Source organism: Narcine bancroftii, chromosome 4 (genome assembly GCF_036971445.1).
Source record: "Narcine bancroftii isolate sNarBan1 chromosome 4, sNarBan1.hap1, whole genome shotgun sequence".
NCBI classification, from domain to species: Eukaryota; Metazoa; Chordata; class Chondrichthyes; order Torpediniformes; family Narcinidae; genus Narcine; species Narcine bancroftii.
The window spans coordinates 61,422,871-61,438,582 of NC_091472.1; the positions used below are offsets into that span (position 1 = coordinate 61,422,871).

The 15,712-nt window shown below is 45.0% G+C and overlaps 1 protein-coding gene across 16 annotated transcripts in view; it reads right to left on the minus strand.

Moving 5' to 3' along the window:
- nrxn1a (neurexin 1a) overlaps nucleotides 1-15,712 on the minus strand; it is a 1,705,359-nt gene that overhangs the window by 1,666,995 nt on the left and 22,652 nt on the right. For all 16 annotated transcript variants that reach the window (XM_069931396.1, XM_069931400.1, XM_069931399.1 and 13 more), the window contains exon 2: nucleotides 14,753-14,841. The gene's annotated coding sequence lies outside the window, so the exon portion shown is untranslated. The remainder of the gene's footprint in view (nucleotides 1-14,752; nucleotides 14,842-15,712) is intronic.

Genomic DNA, 15,712 nt, shown 5'->3' on the forward strand with positions numbered 1-15,712 from the left:
GTACCGAATTTTAGATTACCTGAACAAAGTCAATTTAAATATTTAATAACTAATACATTTATCAAAAGATTTATAACTAATATGTATATAAAATTGCAAGAGACTATACAGAAAAAGGATCAATTTAAATCTAAATTGAGATGGGAAAGTGATTTAAATATACAAATTCAAGAGGAAGTATGGTCAAAGTTATGTTATGACAGTGTAACTAACACAATTAATGTCAGATACCAATTTTTTTTTACATCACATATTGTACATATAAATTACATAGAATTAATTCAAATTGTTCTGATCAATGTTTTAGATGTAATAAAGAGATAGGAACCATTTTACCTACAGTTTGGCAATGTGAAAAAAGTAGAAAGATTTCTGGAAGTTACAAGTATTTTACTGGGGCAAGTTATGAAGATGCAAGTTTTGAATGATCCCAAAATATTTTTGTTAGGGGATATTTTTGATTTGAAGTTAGATATTTAACCTGTTTAACCTTTCCATGTAACTCAGTTCCTGAAGTCTGGGCAATATCCTAGTAAATCTTCTCTGCACTCTTTCTATCTCACTGGATCCAAAACCTAGAATAACTGCTATAGATCAAGGAGGGGCCTCACCAACATCTTGACAGCTTTATAAAGCCCTCATGCAATTTGTTATGAATTGTCAGTCCAAATTTAAACTCTGATGGAGAAAGTGTTCAGATACTCCAAATATCATTCTGAAGAAAAATGTTTGGTACATAGGGCTGTGGTATATTGCAAAGTAATATTTGAATAATTCCATGGATGATTTTAAATATGTGCAAACAAGAAACAAGGAATATTGCATGCTACCCACCCACCTCCTCTCATCTTTTGCCTTTAAGACAGCCTTAGTCCTAGTTCTGAAATAATTGAGGTAATGTTGTGTGGAATCCAAGTAGTATGCAAGGAGAATATTGGAGAAATGGATCATAGCGGACACTGAACAAAGGTCTCAGAAAGAATAGAAAACTGAGAATATAGGGCAAACAAAAAAAAACTATGAAAAATGGATTGGATATGGAGTTTGGAACTTAATTTACAACTAGGATGCTGGATCACACACAGGTTCAATATGGGCAAAGTAAATGGGAAAAATAATTGGGGTGTCAGACACAAGTTTCTCATAGAAGACTTTAATCTTAATAAAGACTGCAAAAATCAAATTGGCAAAAAATAATGAGGAGGATGAATTCATGCAGAGAATTTTAAATTGTCTCCAAGAATGACAAGTTGTCAAATAATCCAGGGAACAGGATATGTTAAACCTTAACTGTCAAATGAACCAGGATAAGATAGTGGCTTTGCACAGTTAAGGATTCTCAAGGAAATATTCTCCTAGGGATGTTATCACTGCATACACAAAAGGGAACTACCGGTAGTAGATACAGAAGATCTGCTTAAAAACAAAAGAATTTGAAGGATGCAAACAAATCTAAAAATATTTTAAAAATAGACTGTGTTCTCAAGCATTGCTCAGTAACAAAATCGCCTAGTGCATTACAGTTCATTTTACTAAAACTGCTATAAGAGATTAATCTTAATTTTCCCCGGTGAAAATTGATGAGATTTTTTTTTTTTTTTTTTTAAAACACATTTTTGACCAAGCAAATATTTTGATGGACTTGACAGAAATACTCAGTTATTTTGTGGATCATGTAGACCAAAAGAGAAACTAAAAATTGTGCACAGACTGTCTACAAGAGACCAGCTATAACCAGTTAAATGTATGTACCAAATAAATTCCTGAGATACTCTATTACAGTGGTTGTTTGCAATGGCAACTTTTATTTTTTGGAACAGGAAAATTAAAATCTACTTTTGGCTAAATATCAAAGAGAAAACATAACTGTCCTGGCTTTTGGATCATCAGACATAGGTACAACAGGAGAGAAAACTGCATATTCAGCTTTTAAATTCCCTTCAATGTTGACATATATGGAAATGCTGGCATGACACAATTCTCAGGGACTTCAAAGAAAAAGAAAATCGAGAAAATTATAAACTTATCATCTGAGATGAATGTACAATGGCTCACAAAGCAGCCAATGAACCATTAGATCAAACACTCCAAGATCTTAGATGCAAAAAAAAAATGGGAGCTGTTACTTTAGTACTAGCAGGAGATTTTTGCCAGTGATTCGGAGTTAGTCAAGCAGATAAATTTAAACTCTGTGTTAAAGCATCATAGATTTGTGAAAATGTTAAACGATTACACTTGAAAACCAATGTTTGAGTGCATTGACAGACAGTCCATCAGTGAGAGAATTTGCTTTCAATTTACTCAAAATAGGAAATGGACAAATTAAACATCAATATGCAACAAGAATGATTTTCAAGATTGCTTTATTGTCATGTAATACCACAGAACATTTAACATGACATGAAATAGCCTGCTGCCAACCGGAAGACAGACAAAAGGGTTTGAAAATTGGATTGTAACATGAGTTTAACGTGCCAATATCTACCCACGTACAGACCAATTGGTAGGTTGGATTTTTTTTTTTTAAAAACTACACAGGTTTGCAAACCACCTCGGGGGTGGATTGTCTACCTGTGTACATGCACTGGGTAGCTGCTGCTAGTCAATTTGTAAGTGATTGATGGCTGCCTGAGTAGAAAATGATGTCAGCACTTGCATACAATGTCAGTCTTCCTTACCCATCATCCCGCACATTGCTGGAACCACTCTGGCATTCCAGCAATGTGGGGGATTAAGCACAAGAAGGTCGGCCATTGTTCCTGCCCCAACTCCGCTCCCCACCAGCCCGACAGCATTCTCCCACCGGCCCCGGTCTCCCTGGCCCTGACTCCGTGCTCTCCCTAGCCCCAACAGCACCGCCCCTCCCCGATTTTGCACCCGCCCTGGCCACTTGCCTTTTGGAGGCCAATACCGAAAGGGCTGGAGTGCCCTTAAATTATCCAGTCACCATTTAGGGTCCAGTGTGTAAGGGACTAAAGGGCCAATTACACAGGTAGGATAAACGGGTCATGAGCAGCCCCAGTTTGTAAACGCTTAAAGAGTCACCATTAGGGTCACCCAGCACCCCTTCCAGTAAGAAAGAAAGAGAAGCAAAAAAGTGTCCATTCAGAGTCTGTGGATTTTCCTCTAGAACTATTGCTGTTGCACAAACTCCTGTTCGAACGATCAGCAACCCTCCAGATCCAAACCTCAGAAACCATTAGCAACCGTTCAGCACTCAAGGCCCTTCAGGGGCCCTTCTTGCTCTAAAATCCTGAGCTAGTCTCCCCCCAGCCTTTGTGGGTCCCCCCAGCCTTTGTGGGTCCCCCCAGCCTTTGTGGGTCCCCCCAGCCTTTGTGGGTCCCCCCAGCCTTTGTGGGTCCCCCCAGCCTTTGTGGGTCCCCCCAGCCTTTGTGGGTCCCCCCAGCCTTTGTGGGTCCCCCCAGCCTTTGTGGGTCCCCCCAGCCTTTGTGGGTCCCCCCAGCCTTTGTGGGTCCCCCCAGCCTTTGTGGGTCCCCCCAGCCTTTGTGGGTCCCCCCAGCCTTTGTGGGTCCCCCCAGCCTTTGTGGGTCCCCCCAGCCTTTGTGGGTCCCCCCAGCCTTTGTGGGTCCCCCCAGCCTTTGTGGGTCCCCCCAGCCTTTGTGGGTCCCCCCAGCCTTTGTGGGTCCCCCCAGCCTTTGTGGGTCCCCCCAGCCTTTGTGGGTCCCCCCAGCCTTTGTGGGTCCCCCCAGCCTTTGTGGGTCCCCCCAGCCTTTGTGGGTCCCCCCAGCCTTTGTGGGTCCCCCCAGCCTTTGTGGGTCCCCCCAGCCTTTGTGGGTCCCCCCAGCCTTTGTGGGTCCCCCCAGCCTTTGTGGGTCCCCCCAGCCTTTGTGGGTCCCCCCAGCCTTTGTGGGTCCCCCCAGCCTTTGTGGGTCCCCCCAGCCTTTGTGGGTCCCCCCAGCCTTTGTGGGTCCCCCCAGCCTTTGTGGGTCCCCCCAGCCTTTGTGGGTCCCCCCAGCCTTTGTGGGCCCCCCCAGCCTTTGTGGGCCCCCCCAGCCTTTGTGGGCCCCCCCAGCCTTTGTGGGCCCCCCCAGCCTTTGTGGGCCCCCCCAGCCTTTGTGGGCCCCCCCAGCCTTTGTGGGCCCCCCCAGCCTTTGTGGGCCCCCCCAGCCTTTGTGGGCCCCCCCAGCCTTTGTGGGCCCCCCCAGCCTTTGTGGGCCCCCCCAGCCTTTGTGGGCCCCCCCAGCCTTTGTGGGCCCCCCCAGCCTTTGTGGGCCCCCCCAGCCTTTGTGGGCCCCCCCAGCCTTTGTGGGCCCCCCCAGCCTTTGTGGGCCCCCCCAGCCTTTGTGGGCCCCCCCAGCCTTTGTGGGCCCCCCCAGCCTTTGTGGGCCCCCCCAGCCTTTGTGGGCCCCCCCAGCCTTTGTGGGCCCCCCCAGCCTTTGTGGGCCCCCCCAGCCTTTGTGGGCCCCCCCAGCCTTTGTGGGCCCCCCCAGCCTTTGTGGGCCCCCCCAGCCTTTGTGGGCCCCCCCAGCCTTTGTGGGCCCCCCCAGCCTTTGTGGGCCCCCCCAGCCTTTGTGGGCCCCCCCAGCCTTTGTGGGCCCCCCCAGCCTTTGTGGGCCCCCCCAGCCTTTGTGGGCCCCCCCAGCCTTTGTGGGCCCCCCCAGCCTTTGTGGGCCCCCCCAGCCTTTGTGGGCCCCCCCAGCCTTTGTGGGCCCCCCCAGCCTTTGTGGGCCCCCCCAGCCTTTGTGGGCCCCCCCAGCCTTTGTGGGCCCCCCCAGCCTTTGTGGGCCCCCCCAGCCTTTGTGGGCCCCCCCAGCCTTTGTGGGCCCCCCCAGCCTTTGTGGGCCCCCCCAGCCTTTGTGGGCCCCCCCAGCCTTTGTGGGCCCCCCCAGCCTTTGTGGGCCCCCCCAGCCTTTGTGGGCCCCCCCAGCCTTTGTGGGCCCCCCCAGCCTTTGTGGGCCCCCCCAGCCTTTGTGGGCCCCCCCAGCCTTTGTGGGCCCCCCCAGCCTTTGTGGGCCCCCCCAGCCTTTGTGGGCCCCCCCAGCCTTTGTGGGCCCCCCCAGCCTTTGTGGGCCCCCCCAGCCTTTGTGGGCCCCCCCAGCCTTTGTGGGCCCCCCCAGCCTTTGTGGGCCCCCCCAGCCTTTGTGGGCCCCCCCAGCCTTTGTGGGCCCCCCCAGCCTTTGTGGGCCCCCCCAGCCTTTGTGGGCCCCCCCAGCCTTTGTGGGCCCCCCCAGCCTTTGTGGGCCCCCCCAGCCTTTGTGGGCCCCCCCAGCCTTTGTGGGCCCCCCCAGCCTTTGTGGGCCCCCCCAGCCTTTGTGGGTCCCCCCCAGCCTTTGTGGGTCCCCCCCAGCCTTTGTGGGTCCCCCCCAGCCTTTGTGGGTCCCCCCCAGCCTTTGTGGGTCCCCCCCAGCCTTTGTGGGTCCCCCCCAGCCTTTGTGGGTCCCCCCCAGCCTTTGTGGGTCCCCCCCAGCCTTTGTGGGTCCCCCCCAGCCTTTGTGGGTCCCCCCCAGCCTTTGTGGGTCCCCCCCAGCCTTTGTGGGTCCCCCCCAGCCTTTGTGGGTCCCCCCCAGCCTTTGTGGGTCCCCCCCAGCCTTTGTGGGTCCCCCCAGCCTTTGTGGGTCCCCCCAGCCTTTGTGGGTCCCCCCAGCCTTTGTGGGTCCCCCCAGCCTTTGTGGGTCCCCCCAGCCTTTGTGGGTCCCCCCAGCCTTTGTGGGTCCCCCCAGCCTTTGTGGGTCCCCCCAGCCTTTGTGGGTCCCCCCAGCCTTTGTGGGTCCCCCCAGCCTTTGTGGGTCCCCCCAGCCTTTGTGGGTCCCCCCAGCCTTTGTGGGTCCCCCCAGCCTTTGTGGGTCCCCCCAGCCTTTGTGGGTCCCCCCAGCCTTTGTGGGTCCCCCCAGCCTTTGTGGGTCCCCCCAGCCTTTGTGGGTCCCCCCAGCCTTTGTGGGTCCCCCCAGCCTTTGTGGGTCCCCCCAGCCTTTGTGGGTCCCCCCAGCCTTTGTGGGTCCCCCCAGCCTTTGTGGAGCCCCCCCAGCCTTTGTGGAGCCCCCCCAGCCTTTGTGGAGCCCCCCCAGCCTTTGTGGAGCCCCCCAGCCTTTGTGGAGCCCCCCAGCCTTTGTGGAGCCCCCCAGCCTTTGTGGAGCCCCCCAGCCTTTGTGGAGCCCCCCAGCCTTTGTGGAACCCCCCATCCTTTGTGGAACCCCCCATCCTTTGTGAAACCCCCCCAACCACAAGCTGTCCATGAACTGTGCAGATCCCTCAACCGCTGAGCCCCTTTCTGATCCACCTTCTCAACAGTGGGTATTTTCCCTATTTCTAGTGCCCTGTTCCGGTCCTCTTCTCCACAGTGACTGCAACCACTCATGGCCACTGCCAAGCACAGGAGCTGCCATCTTTGGCACACATCCGTGGTTGCATGATTTTAGTTTAAAACCACTGTTGGCTCCTCTAACAGGCGATTTTATGCCTGAACGGAGCTGTCCTGGAATTAAGACCAGGCTGCTGAATCCTTCAGGGCAACACTGTGCTCTCCCAAGTCCACACCAGAGGCAGTGTCACTTTTTTTGTAATATTGGTCAAACTTTTACACAATTCATAATCTGATGCAAGGTTTTTTCCCAAATATCCAACAATAGTATCTGATATAGACAGGAGGTTCTGTGAGCCAGATAACTATACCCGCATGGTGTGCTACCTCCCTGGTGCAAGGGTATGAGATATCACAAATCGAGTCCAAAATATTCTGAGAGGAGAGGGAGAGCAGCCTGATGTCTTGGTACATGTGGGTACAAACGACATTGACAAGAAAAGGGAGGAGGTAATGAAAAGGGATTATGGTGAGCTGGGACTAAAGCTGAAAGACAGGAACGCTAGGGTGGTGATCTCGGGATTACTACCTGTTCCAAATCCAAGTGATGAAAAGAATGTAAGGATAAGGAAAGTGAACGTGTGGCTGAGGGGCTGGTGTACAAGGCAAGGATTTGGCTTCTTGGAGCATTGGGATCTCTTTTGGGAAAGGCATGATCTTTACAAGAGGGATGGGTTGCACCTAAATCCAAAAGGTGTCAACACTTTGGCAAGTATGTTTGGTACAGCAGTGGGCCAAGATTTAAACTAATTTGGCAGGGGTATGGGAACAAGAGTGATAGGGAAAAGGGTAGGGAAGATAAAGTAATGGCCAGGAAAAGTAAAATAGGAAAAGTAATGTTGGGAGGAGAAAGTAAAAAATCAGATGGTGCAGTGAGTTTTTGGGTCAATGATAGTGTTAAGAAAATTACAAAGAAAAATCTGTACCCATGCCTATGATTTGGTAGCCATTACGGAAACATGGCTACAAGGCGACCCTAAATGGGAATTAAACTTTCAAGGGTATCAGGTGGTGCAAAGAGATAGACAGGATGGTAAGGGAGGTAGAGTTGCACTCTTAATCAAAGATGAGCTCCAGCCAGTAGTGAGGGATGATATAAGATCTAAAGAGCATAATGTTGAGTCCATTTGGGTAGAGATAAAGAATAACAAAGGGAAAAAATTATTGGTGGGTGTTATCTATCGCCCACCAAATAACAATAGTTTAGTGGCACAGGAAATAAATAGATAAGTGAGGCATGTAATAATGATATGGCAGTAGTCATGGGGGACATTAACTTCCACATAGATTGGGAAAATCAAGTTGGTCGTGGGAGTCTGGAAGAGGACTTCATAGAATGCATCCGCGATAGCTTTCTTGAGCAGCATGTTAAGGAACTCACAAGAGAAAATGCTCTCCTGGATCTAGTGTTTTGCAATGAGATAGGTAGAGTAAATGATGTAATAATCAGAGACCATCTGGGAAATAGCGATCATAGTATGACTGAATTTCTCATTCAGTTGGAAGACCAAATAGTTAGATCTAAAACTAATATATTGTGCTTAAACAGGGGTGACTACCATAGGATGAGGGAGGAATTGGGCAGAGTGGACTGGGAGCACAGGCTAATTGATGAAACAGTTGAGGAACAGTGGAAGATTTTCAAATAAATATTTTGTAATGCTCAACAAAAATATATTCCGGTCAGGAAAAAGGGCAGCAAGGGAAGAAAAAATCAACCATGGTTAACAAAGGAAATAAAGGAGAGTATAAAATTGAAGGCGCAGGTGTACAAAGCTGCAAAGAGCAGTGGGAAACTGGAAAATTGGGATAACTTTAAGAGACAACAAGGGGTTACAAAGCAGGTAATAAGAAATGGGAAAAAGGATAATGAAAGTAAATTGGCACAAAATATAAAAACAGAAAGCAAAAAAATTTATAAATATATAAAACGGAAGAGGGTGGCTAGAATTAACATAGGACCCTTGGAGGATGAGAAAGGAAAACTGGTAGCGAAAAATGAGGAAATGGCCGAGACATTGAACAAATATTTTGTGTCAGTCTTCTGACACAAGACAAGTCCAGCATGCCCAAGTGCGGAGTTAAGGATGCGAATGTTGGGGAGGGCCTTGATAAAATAGTTGTTACAAAGGAAGTAGTGATGGAAAAACTAATGAGACTAAAGGCAGACAAATCACCTGGTCCTGATGATATGCATCCAAGGGTTCTGAAGGAAATGACAGAAGTTATAGTTGATGCATAAGTGGTCATAGACCAAAATTCCTTGGATTCTGGGCAGGTCCCGGCAGACTGGAAGACAATAAATGTCACACCACTTTTTAAGAAGGGATGTAGGCAGAAGACTGGAAATTATCGGCCAATTAGCTTGACGTCTGTAGTTGGAAAAATGCTTGAAGCTGTCATTAAAGATGAAATAGTGAAACTTTTGGAACATAAGGGTTCAATCAGGCAGATGTAGCATGGTTTTAGAAAGGGAAGATCTTGTTTGACAAACTTGTTAGGATTCTTTGAGGATATAATGGGTGCGTTGGATAGAGGGGAACAGGTTGATGTTGTATATTTGGATTTCCAGAAAGCGTTTGATAAGGTGCCGCACAAGAGACTTATCAGTAAGTTACAGCAAAATGGAGTCCGGGGAAGTATATTGGCCTGGATTGAAAATTGGTTGTCTGACAGGAGGCAGAGAGTCAGGATAAATGGGAGTTTTTCAGGTTGGCAGAGAGTGGTAAGTGGGGTGCCGCAGGGGTCGGTGTTAGGCCCACAACTGTTCATCATTTACACTGATGACTTGGAGGAGGGGACAAAATGTGGTGTAGCCAAGTTTGCGGATGACACCAAATTGAGAGGAAGAGCAAATTGTAATGAGGCTGTGGAGAGTCTGCAGAGGGATATAGTTAAGCTGGATGAGTGGGCAAAGGTCTGGCAGATGGAGTACAATGTTAGTAAGTATGAGGTTATCCACTTTGGCAAGAAAAATAAAAGCTGAATATAATTTAAAGGGTGAAAAACTACAGCATGCTGTTGTGCAGAGGGACTTGGGAGTGCTTGTGCATGAATCGCAAAAAGTTAGGTTGCAGGTGCAGCAGGTTATTAAGAAGGCAAATGGAATGTTGGCCTTCATTGCTAGAGGAATTGGATTCAGGAGTAGGGAGGTAATGTTACAACTGTACAAGGTACTGGTGAGACCACACCTGGAGTATTGTGTCCAGTTCTGGTTTCCATATTTGAGGAAGGATATACTGGCTTTGGAGACGGTCCAGAGGAGGTTTACTAGGTTGATCCCTGGGATGAAGGGGTTGAGTTATGATGAAAGATTAAATCGTCTAGGATTGTATTCGCTCGAGTTCAGAAGAATGAGAGGAGATCTTATAGAAACATATAGGATTTTGAAGGGTGTGGATAGGATAGATGTAGGAAGGTTTTTTGAGCTGACTGGGGAAACTATGAAGGGGTTGAGTTATGATGAAAGATTAAATCGTCTAGGATTGTATTCGCTCGAGTTCAGAAGAATGAGAGGAGATCTTATAGAAACATATAGGATTTTGAAGGGTGTGGATAGGATAGATGTAGGAAGGTTTTTTGAGCTGACTGGGGAAACTAAAACCAGAGGACACAGACTCAAGATTCGGGGGAGTAGATTTAGGACAGAGATGAGGAAAAATAGTCTTTCCCAGAGAGTAGTGAATGTTTGGAATTCTCTAACCAGGGAAGTGGTTGAGGCTGCTTCATTAAACATATTTAAAATTTGGTTAGATAATTTTTTACATGATAGAGGAATTAGGGGATATGGGGAGAAGGCAGGTAGGCGGAGTTAAGTCATAAATTAGATCAGCCATGATCGTATTGAATGGTGGAGCAGGCTCAATGGGCCATTTTTGGCCTACTCCTGTTCCTACTTCCTATGAATCACCAATGAATGGTTCTGTAAAGAGTAACATGAGCACCAACAGATGACACAGAGAAGATTCTCAGACAACCTGCATAATCTAAATCTTTTGACTATGTGACAGACAATGATGCTGTGCCTTTTCCACTTGCATTTTTAACTCTCAGTCACCACCATCAGAATCATGAACAAAAAGGAGCTCTAATCATGCAATTCAGGATTTGGATCCATCATACTATACAAAGGAACAAGATTATCAATTCAAAACTTATTACCTTAAGTAACTGAGGAGACAATGATAACTGATTATGCTATTGGGGAAAATGTTTTCATGGTTTGGATTCCAATTATCCCATGCAATGTACATTTCCAATTCAAGTAACTTTAGTTCTCTATAACTTAGTTTTGCTGTGATCCTTAACATGGACAAAAGCTGTTGGTACGGATCTCAAAACTTGATGCTTTTACCACAGTTATATTTTGGCTGGTTGCTCCAGAATTTGAGATAAAAATAATCCATGCATTTTTACAACTGATTCGAAACCAAGAAACAGTGTGCATTCTGACACACTTCTACATTGAAATCAGTCCACAAGCTAGAAAGAGTTGAAAAATGATTTATTATTATGTTACCGTGACCGATAGGCATGAATTACAAGGAAAAGCTCGATAGGTCAAGACTTTTTTTTTCCATGGCCCATAGGAAGCTAATGGTGGGCTTCGATGTTTATAAAATCATGAATGACATGGATTAAAAAAAAATGTAACAGCCCTTTCCCTAGAGTTGGGCAGCACGGTTGGCATCGTGCAATGCCTTTACAGCACCAGCAATTGGGACCAGGGTTTGAATCCCATGCTGTCTGTAAGGAGTTTGTTTATTCTTCCCAAGTCCTCATGGGGGCTCCAGTTTCCTTCCACAATTTGAAACGTATTGGGGAGTGTTGGCTTATTGGGGTTGGGCAGCACAGACTCATGGGCTGAAACAGTGTTTAAAAATGAGAGGGCACTGATTTAAGGTGAGGAGGAAGGAATTAAAGAAGGGACTTAAGCAGCATCTATATCACACAATGGTGGGTTCATGGAATGAGCTGCCATAGAAAGTGAATGAAGCAAGACAATTGTAACTTTCAAACATTTAGGAAAGTACATGGATGGGAAAGGTTAAAGAGGACATGAGCTCACCACTAGATTATGGGAGGAGCATAGTCTGCATGGACAAGGTGGGCTGAATGGTCTGTGTTATATTGGACAACTTTATGATCGTACATATTTACGTAGAAACCCATTATTAAATGTAATTTTTGCTTACACATTTACTGTATATTTTATGATTATTTTAGATAAACTGTTATTTCAAACACAAAATATATTACTCATTCTATTTAAGTTTAACTTTATTTAATTTACATAGAGTGTTATAAACTTAATTGCATGGAAACAAATGCAATTCCCAGAATAAAATGAGGGCTCACAGAATTTGGAGTAACATATTGAGCACTGATTAAGAAGCGGGTTGAAGGATAGAAAACCAGATTGTTTTTTTATTGCCAGCTAATCCTTGCTGATTAGGATCTATGATAATGTAGATAAAGAAAATAACAAGATATCCAATTTGGTTAATATTACAAAGTTAGGTGGAATAGTTATGGAGATGATGTAAAGAATATGAAGAGCGATATGGATAGTAAGCTGATTGTACAAGGATCAACATCTCATTATTCAATGGAAACCAAATTATTTGTTATCGTGGAATTTTGTCCAAAAAGCGATGACTATTTGTGCCATTTATCCACAGCAGCTTGTTAATATCAATAAGATCATATCACCAGATTTTCTCCATCAAACCACAGGATCCTGAAGTCCACCTTTGTCATTATATTTCTTCCTCTATTCAAATGGAGCATACATTAAATAACTAGATAGAAAACATCGGTGTTCGAAAATAAAAACTACAAAACTAACCTTTCCTCGTTTGCAAATACAATGTAATAGGTGGTGTTCATGTACATTGCAAGCAATGAAGCTCATTTTGTGCTGAAAGACTACATTAAGTGCTGCCCTCCCTCACTGCACAAAATTCCATGGAAGGTGAAAAAATGTTTAGTTTGCTGCTTCTTTATCTTCACTTGTTTGTAATAAAAAGCAGTGGAAATTCTAACATGATCAAATCCAATCAATTCCAACATGTCTGCCCATGAGTGCACCTTAGCCTGGAGAAGTGCCTGCCTTGCAATAAAATTAAAATATGCAACTCGTCTTAATATCATCCTTTTCATCTTTCACATTCTGAACTGCTCTTTCCATAAAATTATTTGAGACTGGGTGCTTTGGAATCATGCACATTTGATTTCATTCCTTTTTAACAAAGGGATATCATGTTGAAACTCTATAAATCACTGGTGAAACCACACTTGGAGTACTAGGTACAGTTTTGGGTGCCCCATTTGAGTAACTGGCATTAGAGTTCAGAGATTCACGAGCATGATACCAGGAGTGACACGAGGAAAGATTGTCGGCCCTTGAACTATACTCGTTAGAAGTGCAGAAAGATTGGGGGCATCATTGAGGAATTTCCAATGCTGAATGGCCTGTACAGAGTAAATGAGGCAAAGATGTCTCCAATGGTAGGGGAGTCTAGGACAAGAGGTCATAAATTCAGGATAAAAGGGCATCAATTTAAAACAGAGATCCACAAACATTTCTTTATTCAGAGGGTTGCAAGTCTGTGGAACATTACCACAGGCAGCTGTGGATGCGAGGTTGTTGAGTTTATTTAAGGCAGAGATTGACAGGTTTTTGATTAGTCAGGGCAGCAAGGGATACAGGGAGAAAGCTGGGGAGTAGGACTGAGTGAGAAGATAGATCCGCTCATGATTCAAATGGCAGAGCAGACTCAATGAGCCAATACCCTACTTCTGCTCCCATATCTTGTGAATTCAGTTATAGTGAAATAGATTCCAGTCTATCAAAAGTAATCTCGAAGATCAGGTGTGGGAAAGCTCGGTCTCAAACTTGAAGTTGTTGCTTCAGATACAGGAGTATTCATAAGTAATCTATCCACTTGCAATATACATCTTCAACAATCAAGATTACTTTCCCTCGAATGGAATGGCAACCTACACATGATTCTTAACTATGGTTTGTTCAGCTCAGGCCATGGATTAAGAAGAGCTACCAATGGATTCCTGTGATGACCATGACAGTGTTCTCTTCTGATCATCTGCTATAAGCCATTAGACAAAACTTCTAGAAAGTTACTTTTCTTGAGACATACCTGCATGTCCTTAAAACAAATTATCTCAGGATAACTGCACTTCCTTGTGATGAAGCAGCGGAACTAAATAGAACTACACCACTCTGGATGCTCGGGCTGTAATATTTTTCTGTAAAATGTGCAATTTTTATGTTAATCTTTCATCCGCTGTAAGAGGATAGGGCCACATCTTATCATGATAACAAGATGTTGAGTTGGGTAAAAAAATACTGCTCATATTAGAGTAAAATAATTCAATAATCTGCTATCGAATTGGAGCTGTGTGGCTTCCTGGCCCTCATCATCTGAAGAAATCTTTTATCCTTTGCACCTTTTTTGTTTGTTCAATCGTCTCACTCAATTTCTTTAGGTATTGATTTTTTTTCCCTCTGTTTGTACATCTCATTCTTCTTGTCTTTTTTTTCTTCCGTTCTTGAATACAATTTTTATCCCTGCTTCTTCTGGGCTGTGTTCCTTTCACTTGTATGATCTTCTGTATTTCTCCAAACTCTTGGAAAATAACTCATCTGTCACGATATACCTGTTTATTTAAAAGACATAGATTTACTATGTTCTGTTTTAAATTTCATCTTTTAGTGTAGATGGATATTAATCTGGCACATGGCATGTTGGAAATTATAAGTCCAGGATGCTTCTTTGAAACCGTGGCTTTCATTTCTCTTAATTTATCAGGTTTCAGAACTACATTAAATTTAATTCCTGGCCCAACTTCAAAATAAAACTAAAATGGAAAATCTGGGCTGAACTGTTTAAGTTGATATCAAACAGAAATATCAAATCCTTTGAGAGCTTTTCTGCTAGGTACATTGTGGCTACCGGCATTTTCATACTTCCCTGATGGAAATGATCGCAACATAAATCACAATTTGGTCATTCCATTTTAATGCTCTTACACTGATGGCTGTAAGGGTAAAAAATAGGTTAAATATCTGAATTCTGTTTTTGACAACCTGGATGTGATGAGCAGCACAGCACATTACATAATTTTCATAATTAAAGACCCATTAGAGCTCATTCTTACTCATAGCTTGGAAAAATCTACCATTTCTGGTTCACGAGGAACAACCAAGTTCAACCTGACTGATAGATGACCCTCACTGCTGAAGATGCACGGACATTGCCTGCAATCAAAGGTTTTTAGGGAACAAAAGAACAAAAGGTAAAATTACAAGAGATCTTAAGGACAATTTCAATACAACCAAAAAATTATCTAGTTTCAAGGAAACTGGACAAGGGTCTTCTATGCAAACATTCCCCCCCCACTCCCACTCACCTGTCCACTTGTCCAATCAACCTCAGTTCTTCTCAATCCTACCCACGAGCCTGTAAAACTTATTTTCCTTTTGCTTGTTCACGCCACACCTATGGACAAAATTTGAAAGAAAACAGGAAAGAGTCAGAAAAAAAATCAACAAGAAAGCTTAGGATCATACTCTGGAAATAAAACAGCTTTGAAAGGACAACGACGGGAGTGAAAAGAGCAGTGGAGGAAGGAATAATAAATCTGGAGATTCATAGAGAAGTGTAAAGATTGGAGTGGAGAGGGAGATTAAAGGGGAGGAGATTAAAGGATGGCAAGTACGCTGGACAAAATTGAGATGCTGGAGATAAAAAATAGGAGGAAGAAAAATAAAAGCAGAAAACAGAACAATTATCCCATTGTATTCCCATGAAACATCTTGTTAAATGCATTCTGAACAAATGTACTTATTTATAGTCATCATATTCCCTTCTCAAATAAAATATTACGGTGGATTTGCCAAGTTAGTGACCGATGCATTTCCACGCAAGGCGGTACAGTTGGTGCAGCAGTTAGCATGATGCCTTTACAGTGCCAGCGATCGGGACAGATGTTTGAATTCCATGCTGTCTTGTAAAGAGTTTGTACGTTTTCCCCGTGTCTGCATGGGTTTTCCCTGGGGGCTCTGGTTTCCTCCCTCCCTTCAAAATGTACCAGGGGTGTAGATTAATTGGGTGCGAATTGGGCAGCAAGGACTCATGCGCTTTCCTGCGAGTCCAAGGCTCTCCCGTGGAAGTTCGGCTGCCGCGTCTGCATCCCGTCGGTTAATGGGAAAGCCCGTCTCTGCAGCAAGAAAGCCTCGCCAGCATTTCCCAGCCACCTACCTCCCGGCGCAGCAATGGGACAAGTGTACTCACAAGGCTTACATTCCCATTAGAGACTAACTTTGTTGCATCGGACAGTGTGTATTAAGAGGTTGCAGATTGGTGATAC